Source organism: Elephas maximus, chromosome 27 (assembly GCF_024166365.1).
Source record: "Elephas maximus indicus isolate mEleMax1 chromosome 27, mEleMax1 primary haplotype, whole genome shotgun sequence".
In the NCBI taxonomy this organism is placed as follows: Eukaryota; Metazoa; Chordata; class Mammalia; order Proboscidea; family Elephantidae; genus Elephas; species Elephas maximus.
The window spans coordinates 29,165,297-29,186,241 of record NC_064845.1 but is presented as its reverse complement, the minus strand read 5'-3'; the positions used below and the strand labels follow the sequence as shown (position 1 = coordinate 29,186,241).

Genomic DNA, 20,945 nt, shown 5'->3' with positions numbered 1-20,945 from the left:
CTAAAACTACAGGAAAGGGCAGGGCCTTGACATTTCTCAGTGGAAGAGTAAAGAAGGATGAACTCCAAAGAGACTTGGCTTGATTGAAACACAAATATTGAGTCTACAAATGCTGGGAGCCCACTTCGATGCAAATAGATGAAGGAACACGAAGAGCTGGCCAGCAAGGCCCAGAGTAAACAACTCCAGTAACAGGGATTTAATGTCTGTATGTGGATTTGTGTGGCTATTGACAGGCTCCTCAGGCATTATTAACTCCCCCCCCCCGCAAAAAAACCAAACCCATTGCCATCAAGTCCATTCCGACTCATAGTGACCCTACAGGACAGAGTAGGACTTCCCTGTAGGGTTTTCAAGGAGCAGCTGGTGGCTGCAAACTGCCGACATATTGGTTAGCAGCTGAGCGCTTAAGGACTGCACCACCAGGGCTCCCAGGCATCATTAGCTCTAGAAAATCCTGATGACTAGAGATGTTAATTAAAGAAAATTTCATCATTGGTGGGGGAGAGCTCCACAAAAATGCCGAGAAATGAGTAAAAAGTAAAAATGGAAGCAAATGATTTTTCTTTCTTCCCAGTAGATGGAAAATGAGGTTAAGTACAACATGATCTTCATAAAATTTGAAGATAGTAAATTCTAGGTAGAAATCAAGAGCAAATCCAGGTCTCTTAAGACTACAGAAAAAACAACCTAAGTGCCCATCATTGGCTGAAGGGATAATCAAACCACGATACATACACACAATGGAATAGTACGAAACGTTAAAGGATAACAATGAATCCGCAAAATATCTCACAACATGGATGAACCTAGAGGACATTATGCTGAGTGAAATAAGTCAATAACAAAAAGACAAATATTATGTGAGATCAGTATCATAAAAAGTCAAGAAAAGGTTTACACACAGAAAGAAACATTCTTTGATGGTTACCAGGGATGGGAGCGGGAGGGAAGGAAAATCACAAAGTAAATAGTAGACACATATTAACTTGGATAAAGGGAAAGGCAATACACAATAAGGGGGAGGTCAGCAACACATGCCCAAGGCAAAGGAAGGCACTGGCAGGTAAATACTATTACATACACGATTCTGCAATAACTTAACCACAAACAGTAATTTAAGAGTGGATACATAGGTAGATATGTAAGCTGAACAGGTGTGGGAGTACACTCATGAGCGTATACATAAATGCAAGTGCTGCCAACGTATCAATGTATACAGTAGAGCACACAGGGGGCAAAGTTATGGAAACTTTTTAGCCATAACCAAACTCCTTAAGGGACTGAGTCATGGGGCTTGAGGGCTTAGGACCATAGTTTCAGGGGACATCTAGGTCAATGGGCATAACATAGCCCATAAAGACAAGGTCCTACGTCCTACTTTGGTGAGTAGCAACTGGGGTCTTAAAAGCTTGTGAGTGGCCATCTAAGATAGAGCTATTGCTCTCTTTCTGTCTGGAGCAAAGAAGAGTGAAGAAAATCAAAGATTCAAGGCAACAATTAGTCAACAGGACTAATGGACCACACGAACCAAAGCTTCCACTAGCCTGAGACCAGGAGAACTAGATGGTGTCTGGCTACCACTGCCAACCACTCTGATTGGGATCATAATAGAAGGTCCTGGACAGAGTGGGAGAAAACTCTAGAACAAAATTCAAATTCATAAAAAAGACCAGATTTACCGGTCTGATAGAGACTGGTGGAACCCCTGAAACTATGGCCCTTAGATACTCTTCAAACCTGGGACTGAACCCACTCCTGGAGATCACCTTTCCGCCAAACAAAAGACCAGCCCCTGAAGTGAATAACACCCTTGAGGAACCTGCTCCTCAGAACAATCAACCACACAAGACCAAAGGGGCAGCATTTTCCCCAGAACAAAATTCAGAAGGCAGGAAGGAGAGGGGAAGACGGGTTAATGGGAACCCAGGAAGGAACCGGGGATTGGGGGGATTGCAGCTTCTGTCACGAAAATAATGTGTATAAATTGATGAATGGGAAACTAATTCGCTCTGTAAAATTTTACTCAAACCACAAGAAAATGTTCAAAAAAAAAAAAAAAAAAAAGACTACAGAAAACCTGAAACTGATACTCTGCTCAGTGTCTTAACTAGATGTTTTGCTCCTATGTTGTTTAAGGCAAAGCCCAGAGAATCTAAAATCAGAAAATACTATGGCAGTCCAGAGGGCTTGATCAACCCCACCCACTGATGTCGCATCATTACTAGGAGATTATTGCCTTCTCTTTCACGTTTTAAAGTTGGTACATCTAACTCTTGGATAAGACGGTCACTGACGTGAAAACGAGAAATGTGTACTTGGTTCATACAGCTTTTGACTTCAGAGACATTTTCCTAAGTAATTTAAATCTAATGACTCCTCAGACATTGGCGTCTCTTGAGACTGGGACAGTGACAGGAGAAGTACGTCTGTCATGTATTGAAAGCCCCAGGAAAAGCAGGGATTCAGGTTTTAAGTTCTTGCACCTGGTATTTCTAGCATATATTTCCTTTCTTATTTGTCTGCTTTCCTCAGACACACACTATATTGATAATGGCCACATTTAGCACAGTGATTGCAGTCCTTTAATTGAATGCAGTTGTATAATAAAACAGTAGAAGTCACATTATACTCAGGCTAGTTGCTTGATCTAGGGACCTCCAGGGAACATTCAAGAGCAGGGAGAAAGGAGGTTGCTGAGAAGGTAAATGTTTGTGGAATTCTCTTAGACCTAGTATTCAAAAAAAAAAAAAAAAAGCCTCAAAGCCTGGGGCATATTCTCTCCTTTGGGTCTGTGGTCTCCTTCTTGCTTAGTAGCTGAATCCAGGTTTTACTACAACGATTTAACCCAGGTTTACTACAACGATGCACTCAGCTTAAAGCAAACAACCAAAAAAACCAGCTTGATTTCCCAGCCTCCCCTGCACCTAGCAGTCATATGACACAGTTCTGGGAAGGGGTTTGAGAGATTTTAGGCTGGGGAATTGACCCTTTTAGCTAAGGGTTGTAGCTGTGGCTCGTATCTGATTTGTAGATGTGTTTTGCTTGGCCCACAGAGATTTCTTTTTTAAAAATGGGTAAATTCTCATACAAATCCAGATTTCTAGATCTCTAAAAAAATCACGATGGAAGGGCTGACTCGTTAGGGGGAGAGCAAGTGGGAGTACGGAGTAAGGTGTAGATAAACTTATGTGTGACAGTCTGACTTGATTTGTAAACGTTCACTTGAAGCTCAATAAAAGTTAATAAAAAAAAATTACGAGATACGGCAGATCTTGCATTCTCATGTTGCAAAAATGGGCTGCAATTTAGTAATACCACAGTCCCCAACTTTTCTTACTGTCTTATCGCTGCCTGTTTCATTCGTTCTCTTCGCCTGTCTCACCCTATAGGCGTCTGTCTTGTAACATCTGCCTTAAACCACAGTCTCTGTCTCTCTCACTCTTTTTTCCCTTTCTCTGTTTTATGCCATGTTTTATCTGTCTGTGCCTCAGCTATGGGTGACTGCTGCATCCCAAACCTTACACACTTATCAGGACTAAATTACCATACCCAAGGAGCGCTTCCTCAAAGCTGGGGCATGTGTGAGTGAATGAATGGGATTACTACTCATTAACCTTAATATTTTTAGGTAAGCTAACAAACAGTTGTCCCCGAGTTGACTCCAACTATGGCGACCCATGTGTGTTAGAGTAGAACTGTGCTCCACAGGGCTTCCAAGACTGAACTTTCAGATACAGATCACTATGCCTGTCTTCTGAGACACCTCTGGGTGGGTTCAAACTGCTAGCCTCTGCGGCTAGTGGTCCAGCGCTTAACCATTTGTGCCACCCAGGAACTCCCATAAATAGCTATAAGAATCTATAAAGACTATGGTTTTTGCACCCTTATTAGCAGGAACTTTTTGCCAGAGGGCTGTTGCTGATACAGCTGGAGATAGCTGATGAAATTCCAGAAGGGAGCCCAGTACAAAATGAAAGAACATTGGGGCTGGGAGGGGAGAGTGGACAGCCTGGAATCTATTCATTGGTTTTCTGAAGTTTTATTTATTTATTAAATCAATTTAAACAGTTAACATTTATTGAATGCTTACTGTGTGCTGGGCTTTTAGTTCATTTTAAACCTGTAACTTTAACAGGTTAATAAATGCACAAGTAATAGTAAGGTCATAAGAGATAAGCAAAAATACAATATGGTGATATGTAATTCTTATCCTGCCTAGTCAAACAGGAAGACAGTGTATATGATGAGGGCATTTGAAGCATGTCACATTTTGAAAGTAATCTACTTAGCAAACACTTAAGTATTTCTTTACTACAGGAGTTAAGAAGTAGGTGTATGTTTAATGTGATCCCTCAGGATTCCTACTCTTTGGACTTCATTCAGAGGAGGGCACGTTGCTGTCTATTGATTGTGCAGTATTCTGTGGTCTGTACCCCTGTTGCCATCATGGAGAGCCCAGTTAAAGTCAATTGGAAAGAAATATACTAGCCCAGAAGATAGTCATCAGTTCTCATTTGTTTAGTGACCAGCACATGTCTCCTGAAACCAGCAAATCAAGCATGCTTTTACTTTTAAAATTTACATTGTCTTTCTTTCCAAAGATGATTTTTGTTTAAATATAAAGTGATTTTTTAATCGGTGTTATAGGCTCTGTGACTTTGCCTGGTGTTAAAGTAAGACTCTTCTGACCATGATTCTTCAGGTCTCCTCTGAACTCCCTCTATGCATGAGGTTACAGCTACACATTTGTAGATATAAGCCACCCATCTGAGTTAGCAGATTCTCCATTTCTCTGTCCTGACATTTTGTCCACATTGATTTTGTCCAGCCTGGTAAAGTATCTTGAGTAGCATGCAGTCAAGTAATTCCAACTAGTCCATCTTTGGGGACATCATGGGAAAGGAAGTCTCCATTAATTCTTTCCATTTGGATCAAACAATTCAGCCTGTAAGATGTCCCCTTTTCCATTCTTGAGCAAATCCTTTACGAGGATCAAAGATCACACTTCTTCTTTGAGTGACTTCCTCCCATTTACATGTTGAAACAATCTCCTTTTATTGGTTTCTAAGATACTTGCAAGGTGCTTTTCAAAGTCTTTCTGGTGTAGTTATTATTCTCCTCATTTATAGTTTATTGGGTGTCTTTATCCTGTTCACATAAGCTCTCTTGCCAGTCTGGGGAAAATGCCCTATTTTTTCTCTAGTAATTTATATGGCTTTAACTTTACCAGTTCTCTTTTTAGGTTCTACCCCAAAATGCTTGTTATTTTTATTTCTTGGTACAAACTTTTCATGGACAGCAGGGGAAAAAGTATATAGGATTTTCTTGTGGGTTATTGACTTTTTAAAGTACTTCCTTTCAATTATCTCCTAAGTGGGGCCTACATTGATCATATTTTCCTTTTTAAAAATCTAGAGTGCATGAACAGGTTTCTTGGTTTTCCTCTGTTTCATGAGGATGCAGAATTTAATTATGTTTTTAATTCTTACTGAGTGGCTCACCCACAGCAATCTCTAGAGTCCATTTCTGATCCTGTCTGGAATGAAAAAAAGAAAAAAAAAAAATGAAAGCCCGCTCTATTTTCTGTTGTTAAGGGTTGTAGAAAACATCCTCAAATTATTAACCCCTCCCCCATCTCTCATTCTGATTGAGCAGTTGGTCATTAACTTTTGGATGATGAAAGCATTCTTTTATTAGTATCTGGACTAATATTTTTAGCTTTTCCAATTCTTTTAACATTTTCTGTCTTATCATACCACTCCGGAAATCCATAATATACATACTTGTGCATATAGAAGTTTTAACATGAATTGTTTTAAAAATGGAAAAGCTTTTAAAAAGTTATAACAAATTGCTGCTGTGGAGTTTATTCAACAAATATATTTTGAGTGTCTACACTATACCAGGAAAACCCTGGTTGCATAGTGGTTAAGAGCTATGGTAGCTAAGCAAAAGGTCAGCAGTTGGAATCCACCAGGTGCTCCTTGGAAACTGTATGGGGCAGTTCTACTCTGTCCTATAGGGTCACTATGAGTTGAAATGGACTGGACTGCAGTGGATTTGTTCTTCTTACTATACACCAGTTCTAGGCATGGAGGATAAGCAGGGAACAGAATCAAGGTCCATATGCTTACATTCTAGAGACAAAGAAATAATTCATGAAATGTTGATAAGAGCTCAGAAGAAAAATCCAGTGGGATAACCATTTACAGCAGCCCTTTTCTATCAGTTCCACGGGAGAATTAAACACTAATGCCCTAAAGCACCTGTTACATACAATGAATTAACTTCTTGTACGCAACTAGAAGGATGTTAGCTATGTACCATCCTTGGGAGGTATGAAAAAAGTCACTGACATGGTTTTCTCTAGGGAAATTCTCTCACGGAACCCTGGTTGAGAACGGCTTGGTTAGAGAGCACCAGTTGCTGGAGGAAATGCTTCTTTGGATCATTTGACCAGGGAAGGCCTCTCTGACAAGGACTCCTTTAAGCAAAGACCTGTTCAATGAGGGAGAGAGGGCCCTGTGCGTACATGGGGGCAGAAGATCCCATCCAGAGAGAGAGTAGTGTGTTCCTGCGACAAGAGTGGGCTTGGAGTATTTGAGGAAAAGTTAAGAAGATAGTTGTGGCTGGAACTAAGTTATCAAGGGGCAGAGAGGTGGGGCCGAGTTACGTATGTGAGGCAAGTAGACTGAGAAACAGAAAATGAATAAGGGCCTAGATGTCCTTTATACAAATTCATATCCTCAAGTAAGCATCTCTTTGTTTCCTGTTGCCTCTGTTTATAATGATGACACCCATAAAGGAAAAACAATTTTTTTTCTAGTTTAAAATTCACAGTATTCATGCTAGTTAAATATCAATGAAATGTGTCCTTATTTTACCCAATAGATAGAGCTACAAGTTTACAAGGCGAAAAACATTCGTCCCATTTGGATGGTGTGAAATATATTTTTAGAAGCATCAGAGCAGGACAGAAGCTAGTTTGAAGGCTCACACATTGGGCTTCCATATTTTTGGTGTCACAAATAAAGTCACTTTAGAAAAAGATGGCTGTTGTTAGGAGAGCGTTCTCAGGGGACCTCACTAATTGAGTTAAAAACTGAGTCAAGCTCCACTGCATTACACATCATTCCATAGAAAAACTCTGTGCAACAACAGCATCCCAATGCCTTATTAAAACTAATAATAATAATGACAGAGCTTCATAAAATCCCAGTAAACAGAACGGAGAATCTCTTGGAGTTTTTAAAAATGGGATGGCCCTCCTATACTTAGCCAGCATGGCAAACTAAACTAATATCATAGCTCTTTTACTTGAGGGCTTGCCTGTGTGTAGGTGCTCTCTATCAGGAGATCCAGTCTCGACTCCCATTTAACCAATACTGACTTCAGGATCGTTACATGAGAGAGGTAACAGGAGACTCTGGGGTGAGTCCTGGGGATCTGCATTTTAACAAGTACCCCTGGTGACTCCTTACACACTTTTGGAAAAGCCTCAGAGAATAACTGTTAATGATATTCAACCAGGAATTTGCTTTTGGTAAGAGGGGCAGAGAATAAGTGAAGATATCACTAGAGAGCTGGTCAGCTTGGCATGGTTGACAAAGATAATAGGTTCTTTTTGAAACATTTAGCTAATCAACTGGAATGAAACTGAGTTGTGGACCTGGCTTTTCAATTTGTACCACTGAAATGTCCTTGGTGTATTTATTTCCTATGGATGATTTTTGGCCTTTCTTACCTATTCGCACATATTGTCTGGAAAATGCCCTCTGTTTTCACAGTCTTCGTGTCATTAGTGATCTGTGTTGCAGACGTGACTTTTCCTTGTGAGAAAATGACTCCATTGATCTAGCAACTTACGCAGGTGTTCTCACACATGCTGGATAGCAAATCACCTGTGGAGCTTTTTAAACCTATAGCTACCCAGGTTCCACGCCTGACACCAGTCAGAACCTCTGGGCACAGGGGCCCCAAATCTACACCCTTAAAAACCTTTACTGCGCAGCCACGCTTCAGAACCACTGGTTTAATGATAAACCCGAAATCAAACCCATTGCCGTGGAGTCGATTCCGACTCATAGCGACCCTATATGACAGAGAAGACCTGCCCCATAGGGCTTCCAAGGTTGTAATCTTCACAGAAGCAGGTCGCCACATCTTTCTCCCATGATAAGCCTGGTGGGTTTAAACCACTGAGTTTTGGTTAAGAGTCAAGGACTTTACCACTGAGCCACCAGGACTCCTCCAGTTGGTTTAATGCTAAAACCAAGTCAAACCAAATCCACTGTCATCGGGTTGATTCCGACTGATAGCAACCATAAAAGATGGCAAAGGAAATTTTCTTTGAGACTTCAAATGTATTTTTCTCCATTGGACAGCTGTTTATTCCTGCTGTAACCAGAACTTGATTTAATGTGTTCCCAGAAACTCTGAATTTTATGCTATGTTTGCTCTGATACTGAGCAATGTGATGAACAATCTCCGAGGTTTCTAATTGGGCTTCACTTCTAGTCCTGATAAGACACACCAACAAGGACAAAGTTTTCTCTAAGTGGCAGTTTAGTCCCCTTGATGAAGAGTGAGAGATAACTGCTTGAAGCAGTGTGGTGGAATATCACACCACCTGGTCTGAAAGTTTTGGAGAATTTAGCCCTTAGACTCTTGGAGCACATCAGTACAACACTGGGTAATAAGAGCTTGGCTATGCTGAACAACAAAGCTTCTAGATGCACAGTCTGTACACTAAGTTCAGGTCAAGTTTGAGAGATGGCGGAGGCAATGGGCTTCTTGACGTCCTGACTCTGGAATTACAGAAGAGTATCTGGAAAATTTTTTAAGACTTCTAAGGCAGGTTAGATTACAACCACTCTAGCTTAGACTGCAAACATCAGATACCTGCATCTTTTTCCTGTACTCCAAGCTCCCTTCCTGAACTTGCCCTTGGAGTTCTATAACAGGCTGTAAATTCCACAAAGTAGGGGGCACTTTATGCCAGAGTCTGGCACAGCTGCCGCTCAGAAACACATGCCCACTATTTTAGAACAAACAGTCCTGTCATTTCCAAGGATCATACAGTCTCCATTTCTACTTTCCACACTCCAACCCCAAGTTGGCATAGGTTGTTGACCCTTAGCCTAAGGGTGGGTGGTGCGGGAATTAAACACAGCAGAGTGGTGGAAGGTCAGGGGTTCCGATCCACCAGATGCTCCTGGGACAAAGCAGTCTGCTTCCCTAAAGATTTACAGCCTTGGAAACCCTATGGGGCAGTTCTACTCTGTCCTGTAGGGTCTATGAGTCCAAATGGACACCATAGCAGTGGGTTTGGTTAGCGGGTTTTTGTCCCTCAGCCGGTGCCCAAACTATGAGCGTCACCAGGACACCCAGTGCTCAGTCAGTCACTGGAATGCTCTGCATCACTGGAGGAAGAGGTCTCAAAACGTGAAAATAACATGGGAAGGTGCAAAACCGACGCTTCCTGACAGATTTCCTTAAAATCTTGCTCCTCAAGGGTGGTCCTGGGACCAGGAGCAGCATCACCAGCACCTGGGAGCTAGTTAGAAAGGTGGACTCTCAGGTCCCTACCCCAAACTTACTGGATCAGAATCTGCATTTTAACAAGATACCCAGGTGATGACTATTCATATTAGGATTTTAGAAACTAACAGATGTAGCAAATGATCAATCGAGCGCTTCTCAGTCCCCCAACACAGAGACTCAGTCTTTTGTGCAAGCCCAGCACCCTCTCCACAGGTAGTAAAGGAGCCCCCAGGGACCTAGGAGCCTGTGATGCTGAGGGCAATTTGGTGATTGGCTGCTGTGGCCACGTGACCGGCGCTGGGCCTCCCGTGCGAGCGGATTGGCTGTCGCGGACGCTGACGGACAGGGCCGGGGCGGGCCAGAGCCTGGTCGGAGGGGCTCGGGCGGGGACCAGAGGGGCGAAGGCGCGAGAGCGCTAGTGCGCGTGCGCGAGCGGTGGGGCTTTCCTCGCGCCGTCGGAGGGAGCCAGAGCGTTTCTCCTGAGGTGAGCGACACCGTGGGGCTGCGGGTCCTATCGCACCTTCGCCAGTCCGGCGAGCGGGATCGCAGGGCGGGGCGTGGCGGGGATAGTCTGGGGTTAACTACCCTCAGGGAGCCTCGCTTCTGAGGTGGCCGCAGACCCAGGCTCAGCCACCCCTCGGTGCCTCGGTTTCCCTTTCGTACCCTGTTACGCGTCTCTACATCCTCCCCACCGCGGAGACCGGGCCGCCCGAGGGGAGTTGCCCACCTGGCAGCGTCGCCCCCGCCTTTGTTTCCCGCCCAGAGGGATGCTGGCAGGTAAAGGGCGCTGGTGGTGAGGTGGGGGCGTTCCAGGCGCGGACCCGGGATGTGGCCCAGCAGAAGGTGGCATTAATGCAGCGGGAAAATGAAGGAAGAAATGGAGTGTCCCGTTAAAGTGGCCCAGGCCTTGGGACGCGAACCTCTGAAGCCTGGGGACCCGCACTGATCCCGGGGCTGTGAGCGACGCCGAACTGCAGGCGCAGCTGTGCAGAAGCGCTCTCTGCCCCGGTGCGGGCGGAGTGGGGGCGGCGTGACCGGGGGACCGAGCCCGAGTGCCGCCCTGAGAAGCTTCTCTGCCCGCTGGACCTGCAGGCGAGCCCTGGGCCCAGGTTCCCCGCAGGTGGGCGCTCTGAGTGGGCTGAAGGGCCCAGGTTCCCCGCAGTTGGGCGCTCTGAGCGGGCTGAAGGGCCCAGGTTCCCCGCAGGTGGGCGCTCTGAGCGGGCTGAAGGGCCCAGGTTCCCCGCAGGTGGGCGCTCTGAGCGGGCTGAAGGGCCCAGGTTCCCCGCAGCTGGGCGCTCTGAGTGGGCTGAAGGGCCCAGGTTCCCCGCAGCTGGGCGCTCTGAGTGGGCTGAAGGGCCCAGGTTCCCCGCAGCTGGGCGCTCTGAGTGGGCTGAAGGGCCCAGGTTCCCCGCAGCTGGGCGCTCTGAGTGGGCTGAAGGGCCCAGGTTCCCCGCAGGTGGGCGCTCTGAGTGGGTTGAAGGGCCCAGGTTCCCCGCAGCTGGGCGCTCTGAGTGGGCTGAAGGGCCCAGGTTCCCCGCAGGTGGGCGCTCTGAGTGGGCTGAGGGGCCCAGGTTCCCCGCAGCTGGGCGCTCTGAGTGGGCTGAAGGGCCCAGAGATTGGTTACAGGGGTAAAAATGTTCTAAGCAGCTGGGCGCTGGCGGAGCAGGTCTAAATGAGACGCTCAACTGGTGACTGGTAAATTGTGAGGAAAGAAATGCGTGCAGTGAACTGTGGACCAGGTCAGCACACTGAGATTCTTCTTCAAGAAGACAGATTTTGTGTGTGTGTTTTTGGGGGGGGGGGGGGCGGGAGGAGGTCGCTGTAAACTGAGGTTTTTCGGGGGCTGTTGAAGCGCGTAATTACTTGTTTTCTGCTTATTAATGGGCTGTAGGGAGAGGAACTCAGGGTCTAAATTAAGCCTCTTCAGACTTCCTCAGTTCTTTGAAAAGGGTGTGTTTGAAGAAGACCATTTGGCTGGCAGAAGAGGGATGTGTGGGGAGGGAATCTCTCTTGTAAACCACACTTTGAAAAGGGGAGGTGTGTGCAGGAGTTTCAGAGCAGATTAAAACTGCAGGGTATCGCCTACCTCTCTCCTCCATTTCCTCAGACATGCAATAGGAAGGGCATACTGTACATCCTTACAGTGAAACATAAAAAGTCCCTTCAGTTTTCCCCTGGTTAACTACTTTGTTAATTTTCCTGTATTCTGGAGTTGCAGTGTAATCGACTTAGAATTTATTCTGGCATGAGATTAACAAAGGTGTTTATTTACCTGATTCCTTGGAGACATCCTGATACCTTTTCAAAGCCCTTTTATTCCTCTTCTTGCTACAGATTGGTTTCTTTAGGAAACAGTATGATTTTCAAACATCTAAGACATACTCCAGAGATGGATTATCCACTAAGCAAGGTACACATGGGGTTACTTGTGCCTACTTACTAGTCTGTAGTCAAAATTTTACCTGTTTTTCACCACATGAAAGTGGTGATGAAACCCCCATGAAATTGTGCCCTACTGATTGGTAAGCAAACACAATTAAGCCTGTTGCACAGCTCGCTTAATGTAATCCCGTGAGTACCTTGCTTACTGCTTAATCCGCCCCTGCATCCTGACAAAATGTCTACACTTGATAGGAAACCAATTAGCTTGACAAGTCACAAAAAAAAAAAAAAAATTGAAGAGGGAGCACTTAGATTTGTTAGGGAGCAGAGAACTCTGAGGTGCATGAAAGTAAAAGAAGTTGCTGTGAAGCTTAAGGTCTCTGGGAACATAACAACTGTTCCTAGTAAAGTGAAATACAGGTTGTTAGTTAGTGGTTGGAACACAAAGCAAATTATTGGGAATAACTTAAAACTTTGCCTAAAAGTTTTAAGTTCGTATTGGTGATGGTGGGGGAAGGAATTCTGAAGGTTGAGAGAGGTGGTATAACTTGAAAAACTATATGCTTTCAGGTCTAAAGAAAAAAAAAATGTCATTTTTGTCATGCAGGCGGTTCCTGGATTACGAACGAGTTCCGCTCCTAAATCTGTCTTTAAGTTGAATTTGTACGTAAGTCAGAACAGTTAGGTACGGTTGGTATCTAACGTCAGTTAATCAAATGTTTGTCTTAGGATGTAGTGTTCCTTTTCTATACATAAACATTAAAGAATCATTTCCAGCTACACTAAAATATCTTTAACGTGATAATATGGTAATAATAACAGTGTTCTAATGCACTTCCCAAAGTAGCGCCAGTTTATTATTACGAACCATTGTATACACCTCAAATTTTTAATGTAAATAGGCTTTACGGGGATTGGTTTGTAACTACAGGTTGCACGTTAGTGGCACGTTTGTAACTGGGGACTGCCTGTGAAAACTACACAAAGGGCATGCAGTTCTTACGTTCAGCCTACAGAAGGGGCTTTGAAAAGGTGGAAAAATACTGATCAGTTTAAGGAAGGGAAACCAGGAAGATTGGCAGGCTTAGTTCATCTTGAGGGACGCAACATGTATCAGTGACCTATAGCACAAGGTTTTATTGTCTGAATCAATGAAAACTCGTTACTGTTACTTTCAAAACAACAAAATCATTTCCTTTCTGTTGTTTCTGTCCCTTGGGTTAGGCACCGGGAGGATGGAGAGTGAATGAAAGAGATTAGAGTCCGACCTGCATGCCTAAGGAGTAGTGTCCCTTGAGAAGGATCTGTGTCACATTGTGTACATGTGAGAGCCTTCACATTGAGAGGGGTCTGAGCACCTTCCTTAGGATGTGAGACAGAGCTAGATAGCATAGCCACAGGTCGGGGCTGGGAGTGCTATTATCTGATACTGAAGCAGTGGGGGAAAAGGAGAGCCAGGAAATGTTGAATTCAGTGAGGCTCTTGCATTTGCAGCATTGAGGAGGCATTTCCAGGCAGAAGTGCCTCATCGTTGGCCAGCCTGGCTTTGCTTTACATGGCTTCCAGACGACCTGCCAGTCACAGTGGAGGCTCCTGTGGAGGTTACACATCTCAGGTTGTAGCTTATGCTTACAATGTGGACTAGAAAAGAAAGGCTCCCAAAGACAGAAATCTAGGCTGCCATTCCTGTCACCCATAAAAAAAAAAAAAAAAAAAAATTTTTCCAGAAAGCAGATTGTGCCCTCCCTACCAGCAGGTGGCACTGCTGTCTCTGGGAATTCCTGGAGGAGATGAAATAATAGAGCTGGCAAACCAGCAGTGTGTAGCCTCTAGTCTAGAAGATCTTGAGAGGCTTTGTGAGATCTCAGTCAAAGAGAAGCTCAAAGAAAATAATTGTGAAAGCCAAACTTTTTCTATAAGGTTTCTAGAGCACATTACAAGCATAAGCTACAACCTGAGATGCATAACCTCCACAGGAGCCTCCATTGTGACTGGCAGGTCGTCTGGAAGGTTGGATGGTTGTGGTTACTTTGCTGGTTGTGTGTGTGTAGTGGGGGAGAAGGCAGAATGTAACCTACTAATTAAGCATCGTAATACAGGGTTTGAAAGCACTTTGAATAAATTGGTTAATTGAATGTGAAGTTGAAATCATAATTCAATCAAAATTCCCCATCACTTCATGGTTTCTAATTCTTTCCTTGTAAAGCTTTTTTTTTTTTTTAAAAGCTAGTCTACACACATGGGTGGGATTCTGGAAATATACATTATTGGATCAGTATTCAATAATCACATACCCTGAAGGTAGGGATGAGAGTATTAGTAAAAATACTGTTGGTTAATTAGCCACTATATTTCAGGGCTGACACAGAAGGCAGGTCAAAGTTATTCTCAAATCAGTTTCTTCTAAAACTTGAAACTTCCTAAGAAGTATGGATTTTCTTAAATTCTGTCCTTTTGAGATTTTATTCACAACCGAAAACTTGGACATTGGTTTTATTGACCTTAGGAGCCAGGGTCATTCATCCATTCTCTCTTTGGAAATAACTAGGTGGCTGTTGTTTGAAATGGATTTTTGTAGACATGACGTTTGAGGGAGATGGGTGCTGTTGCCATTGATGGGGAGGTTACGGTGTATAATGAGGCCCTCAGCTTTGACCCTGACCCAGGTAGAGTACACTGCCTTTGGTGCCAGTACCCCAGCCACCTGCTTCCTCTTGCAGTTCGTATTCTATGCTCAGCTTATTGGAGGTTTATTTCTGTCTCTCTTCAAATGAACTGATGAGCTTTCTTTTATTACCAATGACAAATCGTAAAATTCTCCTGGTGCTAGCTCAACATTATTAGTCATTAAAAAAAATCAAACCCACAATGCCATACCACCTCACCCCCACTAGAATGGGTATAATTAAAAAAAAGAGGAAAAGAAGAGGTGTTGGCAAGGATGTGGAGAACTTGGAACCCTTGTTCATTGCTGGTGGGAATGCAAGATGCCATAGTCGCTGTGGAAAAGTTTGGTGGTTCCTCAGAAAAGTTAAATGTAGAACATATGACCCAGCAGTCCCAGTCCTAAGCATGTGGCCCAAAGAACTGAAAGCAGGGATGCAAACAGCAACCTGTATACCAGTGTTTATTGCAGCCCAACTCACAATAGCCCAAACTTGAAAACAAGAAAAATGTCCATTAAGAGATGAATGGATAAAGAAAATGGAATATACATAACAATGGGCTATTATTCAGCCATGAAATCCTGATACATGCTATAAGGTGGATGAACCTGGAAAACATCATGCTGAGCAAAATAAGTCAGTCACAGAGAGATACTGTTTGATCCGTCTTACATGAAATAGGCGGATTTTTTTTTTTTAGAGAGACCAGAGCTTATTAGTGATTGCCGGGGTGGGAGGGAAGAGTAAAGGGGAAGTCAGTGCTTAGGGGCCACTGAGTTTCTGTTAATGGTGGTGGGATAATTTGGAAAAGGATAGTGGTAATGGTTGTACAACATTTTCAATGTAATCAATGTCACTGAATTGTACATATAACAATTGTTGGGGAAAAGATCCTGCTAGTACTAAATAGCAATAGTCACAGCAGCTTATTAACATTGCCTCTTTATGTGACCCCAGCTCTCTTCACTTTTCTGAACCTCAGTTTTCTCGCCTGTTCTCTGGGATTGGTGAAGTGGCAAGTGTTGCTTAAGATTCCTTCCAAGCCTGAAATTGTCTGACTATGTGATTTGTGTAGGTATTTCTGAAGCCTCTGAAAAATTCTCATTTAGAAGGCATTTTCATACTGTGAGTGTAGGGAGTCTTAGTCATGTAGTGCTGCTATAACAAATACCACAAGTGGATGGCTTTAACAAAGAGAAGTTTATTCTCTCTCAGTCCAGTAGACTAGAAACCCAAAGTCAGGGCGGTGGTTTCAGGGGAAGGCTTTCTTTCTCTGTGGGCCCTGAAGGAAGGTCCTTGTGATGCATCTGTCTTCCCTTGGTCTGGGAGCATCTCAGCACAGGAACCTCAGATCCAAATGTTGCGGTCTGCTCCTGGTGCTGCTTTCTTGGTGGTATGAGGTCCCCAACTCTCTGCTTCCTTCCCTTTCCTTTTTATCTCTTGAGACATAAAAGGTGGTGCAGGCCAGATCCCAGGGAAACTCCCTTTACATTGGCTCAGGGAGGTGACCTGGGAAGGGTGTTACAATCCCACCCTACCCGTCTTTAACATAAAATTACAATCACAAAATGGAGGACAATCACAGAACACTGGGAATCCTGGCCTAACCAAGTTGGTACACATAATACAATTTTGGGGTGACAATACAATCCATGACATAGGGTGAGAAGAAATTTAAAGTCTCATTAGTATTTTTTTTTTTTTTGATAGCAAAGTTTTATTGTAAAATAAGAAACAGGTATAAAAATGGGATATACAAAGGGGCGAGGAGAAGGGATACAGGTGAGAATGCAAACGTGCCTTCCAGAGTGCAAAGAACTTAGACTCTGAGCATTGGGGGCAGTAAGACATGGTGGTGGGTGCAGATCCCACGGAAAAGCTGGAATCCTCCAGGGGGTGGGATGGGGCGAGGTTTCCTTTTAGGTGCTGAGGTTTACCTGGAGGCTAGACAGGACGTGGCTAGGTCAGCAGAAAAGGGACTTGGAAACTCCCTTCCCTTAAGCAGCTGCCCAGTCAATCCATCAACCAACAGGGACAGGGGGACCAGCACTCCCCAGAGGCCAAGTCCCAGATACCATGTAATCTAAGACGGTTTTAAGGTCAGCAGCCTGGTGACTTGCAGCCCTCTGGGATCTTTGAGTCCTACACACATCATTTCATTAACCTCATGTCAAACCCCACGAGGTAGGTGGTGGGTGTCAGCATTTCACAGACGTGCACATTGCTGTCAGGAGGAGTGAAACACCTTGAGATAGTTTCCCTGGCTAGTCTGCTGGTGACCTAGGCTTCCAACCCAGGTATGGCCAGTTCTATGACTGGTTTTAAAATCTAATTCTTACGTGCAGGAATGCTATCCTCTCTCTCCCAAGCATTTTTTATAGTAAAAACCTTAAAATCTAAGCTGGATTGTCCCAGCTGCCCTCATGCCCCCCAAAACACCAGTGTAGGCCAACATCTTTAGTGGAGGCCCAGACCAAGGTAAGTGAAAAGTTCCTGAGTGTTTTGGAGGCACACCTGTATGAAGCAGGGATTCAAGCATGTGAATTTCAAAATGGTAGGGAAGGAAGGCAGGGGCAGGGTGTGTAAATGGGGGACAGGAAGTGAAGGACGTCAGTCTGAGTCAGGCTGCTCTCTCTTGAACATTAGTTTTTTATGGCGGGAGGTAGATTGCCTTTTCTTAGACTTGGGAAGGCTGGATTGAGCCCTGCTCCCCTCTGGCTGCTTCCCAGCCTGGGCATCCTTCAGCTCCAAGGCCTCATTGAGCTTTAGGAACATCTTGAAACATTCATGCCCATGGATCTGAAGGGTGAAGTATTTTTCATCCAGTGGCTTCTTCTTTGGCTTCGTAGAGGAGCTGGTGCTGGTGGGCAGTGTTTGCTTAGTGATCCTCCCAGAGGGTGGCTCAGGGCAAGGCTCCCACTTCTTGCGGAAATTGTCTTCCTCTGTACATCTGTGTCTCCCAGGACAGGTACAAATATGCACCTTGAAACTGTTGTGTCCCAGCGGATTACCATTGGAGTCTTCCATTGTCATAATGGTGAGAATGGGTTCATGCGCCCCATGCAGGAGCTGTTACACATGAAGTTGAAGTGGATGGTGGTAGTCAGAACCGACCTCTGGTGGCTCCTAGGGCACCCCACACTATGTCATAGAGTGATGGTGTCCTCCAAATACTCAGCATGCAGGTTTCCTCCCACTGCATGAGGTGCTGAGGAGGGTCCAAGCAATCGCTATAGTCAGAGCGGCACTCAAGGTGGGGGCAGTGCTTCACGACCTCCATCATATGCTGACGTCTGGTAGATGGCCATGGTGTGAACACAGGTGCTGGGCGGGGGTGTTGAGGTGACCCATGGCTGCACTGGACAGGCCTTTGCCAGCTGGCAAAACAGCATGTTAAGTTCAGGGGAGTACGTGTAGGTGACGGACTTGGCTGTCCCAGAATGCAAGAAGCCCAGACAGAAATGATAGGTGCTGGGTAGGTCTTCTGAGAAGAGACAGAGGATGACAGCGTCCAGGAGGTGGCTAGTGTAGGGGCTTCTGATATTCCTTGAGCCCCAGCTTGGCTTTCTAGCCAGTCTGCAGCATCTTCTGGGAGTAGCAGATTGACTACTGCCTCCGCTGCTGGGGACAGTGAGGGGGATAGAACCAGCTTCTCAGAAAGGAGTTTCCCCAAGTATGAAAATGTCTCTTGACTCAGAGGGAGCTCAATGCTCAGATCTGACTGAGGCTCCTCCATTGCAGCTCCAGGGAAGGCAGTCTGGCTACGGAACCTCAGGGAAGTGTGTAACCTTCTTGGGAAGGACTCTCCAAGTCCAGAAGGAAGGTGCCCCCAGAGCCCAGCAGCTAGCTGTGCCCAGGATGGTGGCTTCGGGCTTTTGACTCGTTAACATTTCTTCCAGATAGTTATGCATTATCTTAGAATCACAAAGTCATAGCTAGAAAGAATTCCAGAGATGGTTTAATTCAAACTTTTCATTTTATAGCCAGGAAGTTTCAATTCAGAAACTAGGTGACCTGACCAAGCTAACAGGGCTAGTTAATGGCAGAAAACAAGGGGACTAAGACTGAAGCTTGGATCTCATCTGGATCTTCCAGTTCTCAGTGCTGCCTCCCTTCACCTGCCATCAGGACATAAAACATGTTTTGTCTGCAGGGCTGGGGCCAAGCAAATTCTCTGGGTAATTCCTTAATGTAGGATTTTAAAGGCACGTCATGAATAGCGTTGGGTTTGGGGAGAAAGTCAAGGTTAGACTTCTCTTTGCAGCTCATTCTTTTCTTCCCTGACTGATCCCGAGCAGGATTTTTCTGTGCATCTTTGGGTTTTTAAAACTTTTCTGCGCACTGTCTGTTTCCTGTAAGAAAAAACTTTGACCATCCCAGAAGAGTCCTTCCCCAGTCACTTGTTCTTAAATTGAAGTTCATGAACTCCCTAAGGGCTAATATTTTCAGGGGTCATCCATGTGGTAGCATGTATCTGAACGTCATTTTTCCTAATGGCCGAATAATAATAGTCCATCATGTGTATGTTCCAGGTTCTGTTTATCATCCGTTGGTGGACACTTGGGTTGTTTCTGTCTTTTGGCTGTTGTGAATAATGCTGCCTTGAAAATTTGTCTGCAAGTATCTGTTTGAGTGCCTGCTTTCAGATATTTTGGGTATATACCTAGGAGTGGAATTGCTGGGTCATATGGTAATTCCATGTTGAACGTTTTGAGAAACTGTCAAACTGTTTTCCACAGTGACCGCCGTTTTACAGTCCACCAGCAACGCACCAGGATTCTAATTTCTCCACATGGCTTCCTTTTTAATGCTATGTGTTTCATCCTGCGTTTAACACATCATTCTGAGGAGGGAGCCCTTGGCTTCAACAGACTGCCAGAGAAGCCAACGGTACAAAGAAGACTAATAACGCTCCAGTCTGCAGTAGATTCTGGAAAACCCCCAGCATGGGAGAATTTTTTTTTTTTTAATAACTTTTATTAAGCTTCAAGTGAACGTTTACAAATCCAATCAGTCTGTCACATATAAGTTTACATACTTCTCACTCCCTACTCCCACTTGCTCTCCCCCTCTTGAGTCAGCCCTTTCAGTCTCTCCTTTCTTGACAATTTTGCCGGCTTCCCTCTCTCTATATCCTCCCATCCCCCCTCCAGACAAGAGTTGCCAACACAATCTCCAGTGTCCACCTGATATAATTAGCTCACTCTTCATCAGCGTCTCTCTCCCACCCGCTGACCAGTCCCTTTCATGTCTGATGAGTTGTCTTCGGGGATGGTTCCTGTCCTGTGCCAACAGAAGGTCTGGGGAGCATGGCCGCCGGGATTCCTCTAGTCTCAGTCAGACCATTAAGTCTGGTCTTTTTATGAGAATTTGGGGTCTGTATCCCACTGATCTCCTGCTCCCTCAGGGGTCCTCTGCTGTGCTCTCTGTCAGGGCAGTCATCGATTGTGGCCAGGCACCAACTAGTTCTTCTGGTCTCAGGATGATGTAGGTCTCTGGTTCATGTGGCCCTTTCTGTCTCTTGGGCTCTTAGTTGTCGTGTGGCCTTGGTGTTCTTCATTTTCCTTTGCTCCAGGTGGGTTGAGACCAATTGATGCATCTTAGATGGCCGCTTGTTAGCATTTAAGACCCCAGACGCCACATTTCAAAGTGGGATGCAGAATGATTTCATACTAGAATTATTTTGCCAATTGACTTAGAAGTCCCCGCAAACCATGTTCCCCAGACCCCCGTGCTTGCTCCGCTGACCTTTGAAGCATTCATTTTATCCCGGAAACTTCTCTGCCTTTGGTCCAGTCCAATTGAGCTGACCTTCCATGTATTGAGTGTTGTCTTTCCCTTCACCTAAAGCAGTTCTTATCTACTGATTAATCAATAAAAAACCCTCTCCCACCCTCCCTCCCTCCCCCCCTCGTAACCACAAAAGTATGTGTTCTTCTCAGGTTTACTATTTCTCAAGATCTTATAATAGTGGTCTTATACAATATTTGTCCTTTTGCCTCTGACTAATTTCGCTCAGCATAATGGCTTCCAGGTTCCTCCATGTTATGAAATGTTTCAGAGATTCGTCACTGTTCTTTATCGATGCGTAGTATTCCATTGTGTGAATATACCACAATTTATTTACTCATTCATCAGTTGATGGACACCTTGGTTGCTTCCAACTTTATGCTATTGTAAACAGAGCTGCAATAAACATGGGTGTGCATATATCTGTTTGTATGAAGGCTCTTGTATCTCTAGGGTATATTCCGAGGAGTGGGATTTCTGGGTTGTATGGTAGTTCTATTTCTAACTGTTTAAGATAACGCCAGATACATTTCCAAAGTGGTTGTACCATTTTACATTCCC

At 44.7% G+C, this 20,945-nt stretch overlaps 1 protein-coding gene and 1 pseudogene across 1 annotated transcript in view; both read right to left on the bottom strand.

The window, feature by feature from the left end:
* Positions 1 to 20,945, bottom strand: part of LOC126068252 (ral guanine nucleotide dissociation stimulator-like) — a 469,734-nt gene that overhangs the window by 159,105 nt on the left and 289,684 nt on the right. The window lies entirely within an intron of this gene.
* Positions 17,205 to 18,330, bottom strand: LOC126068333 (cellular tumor antigen p53-like; annotated as a pseudogene).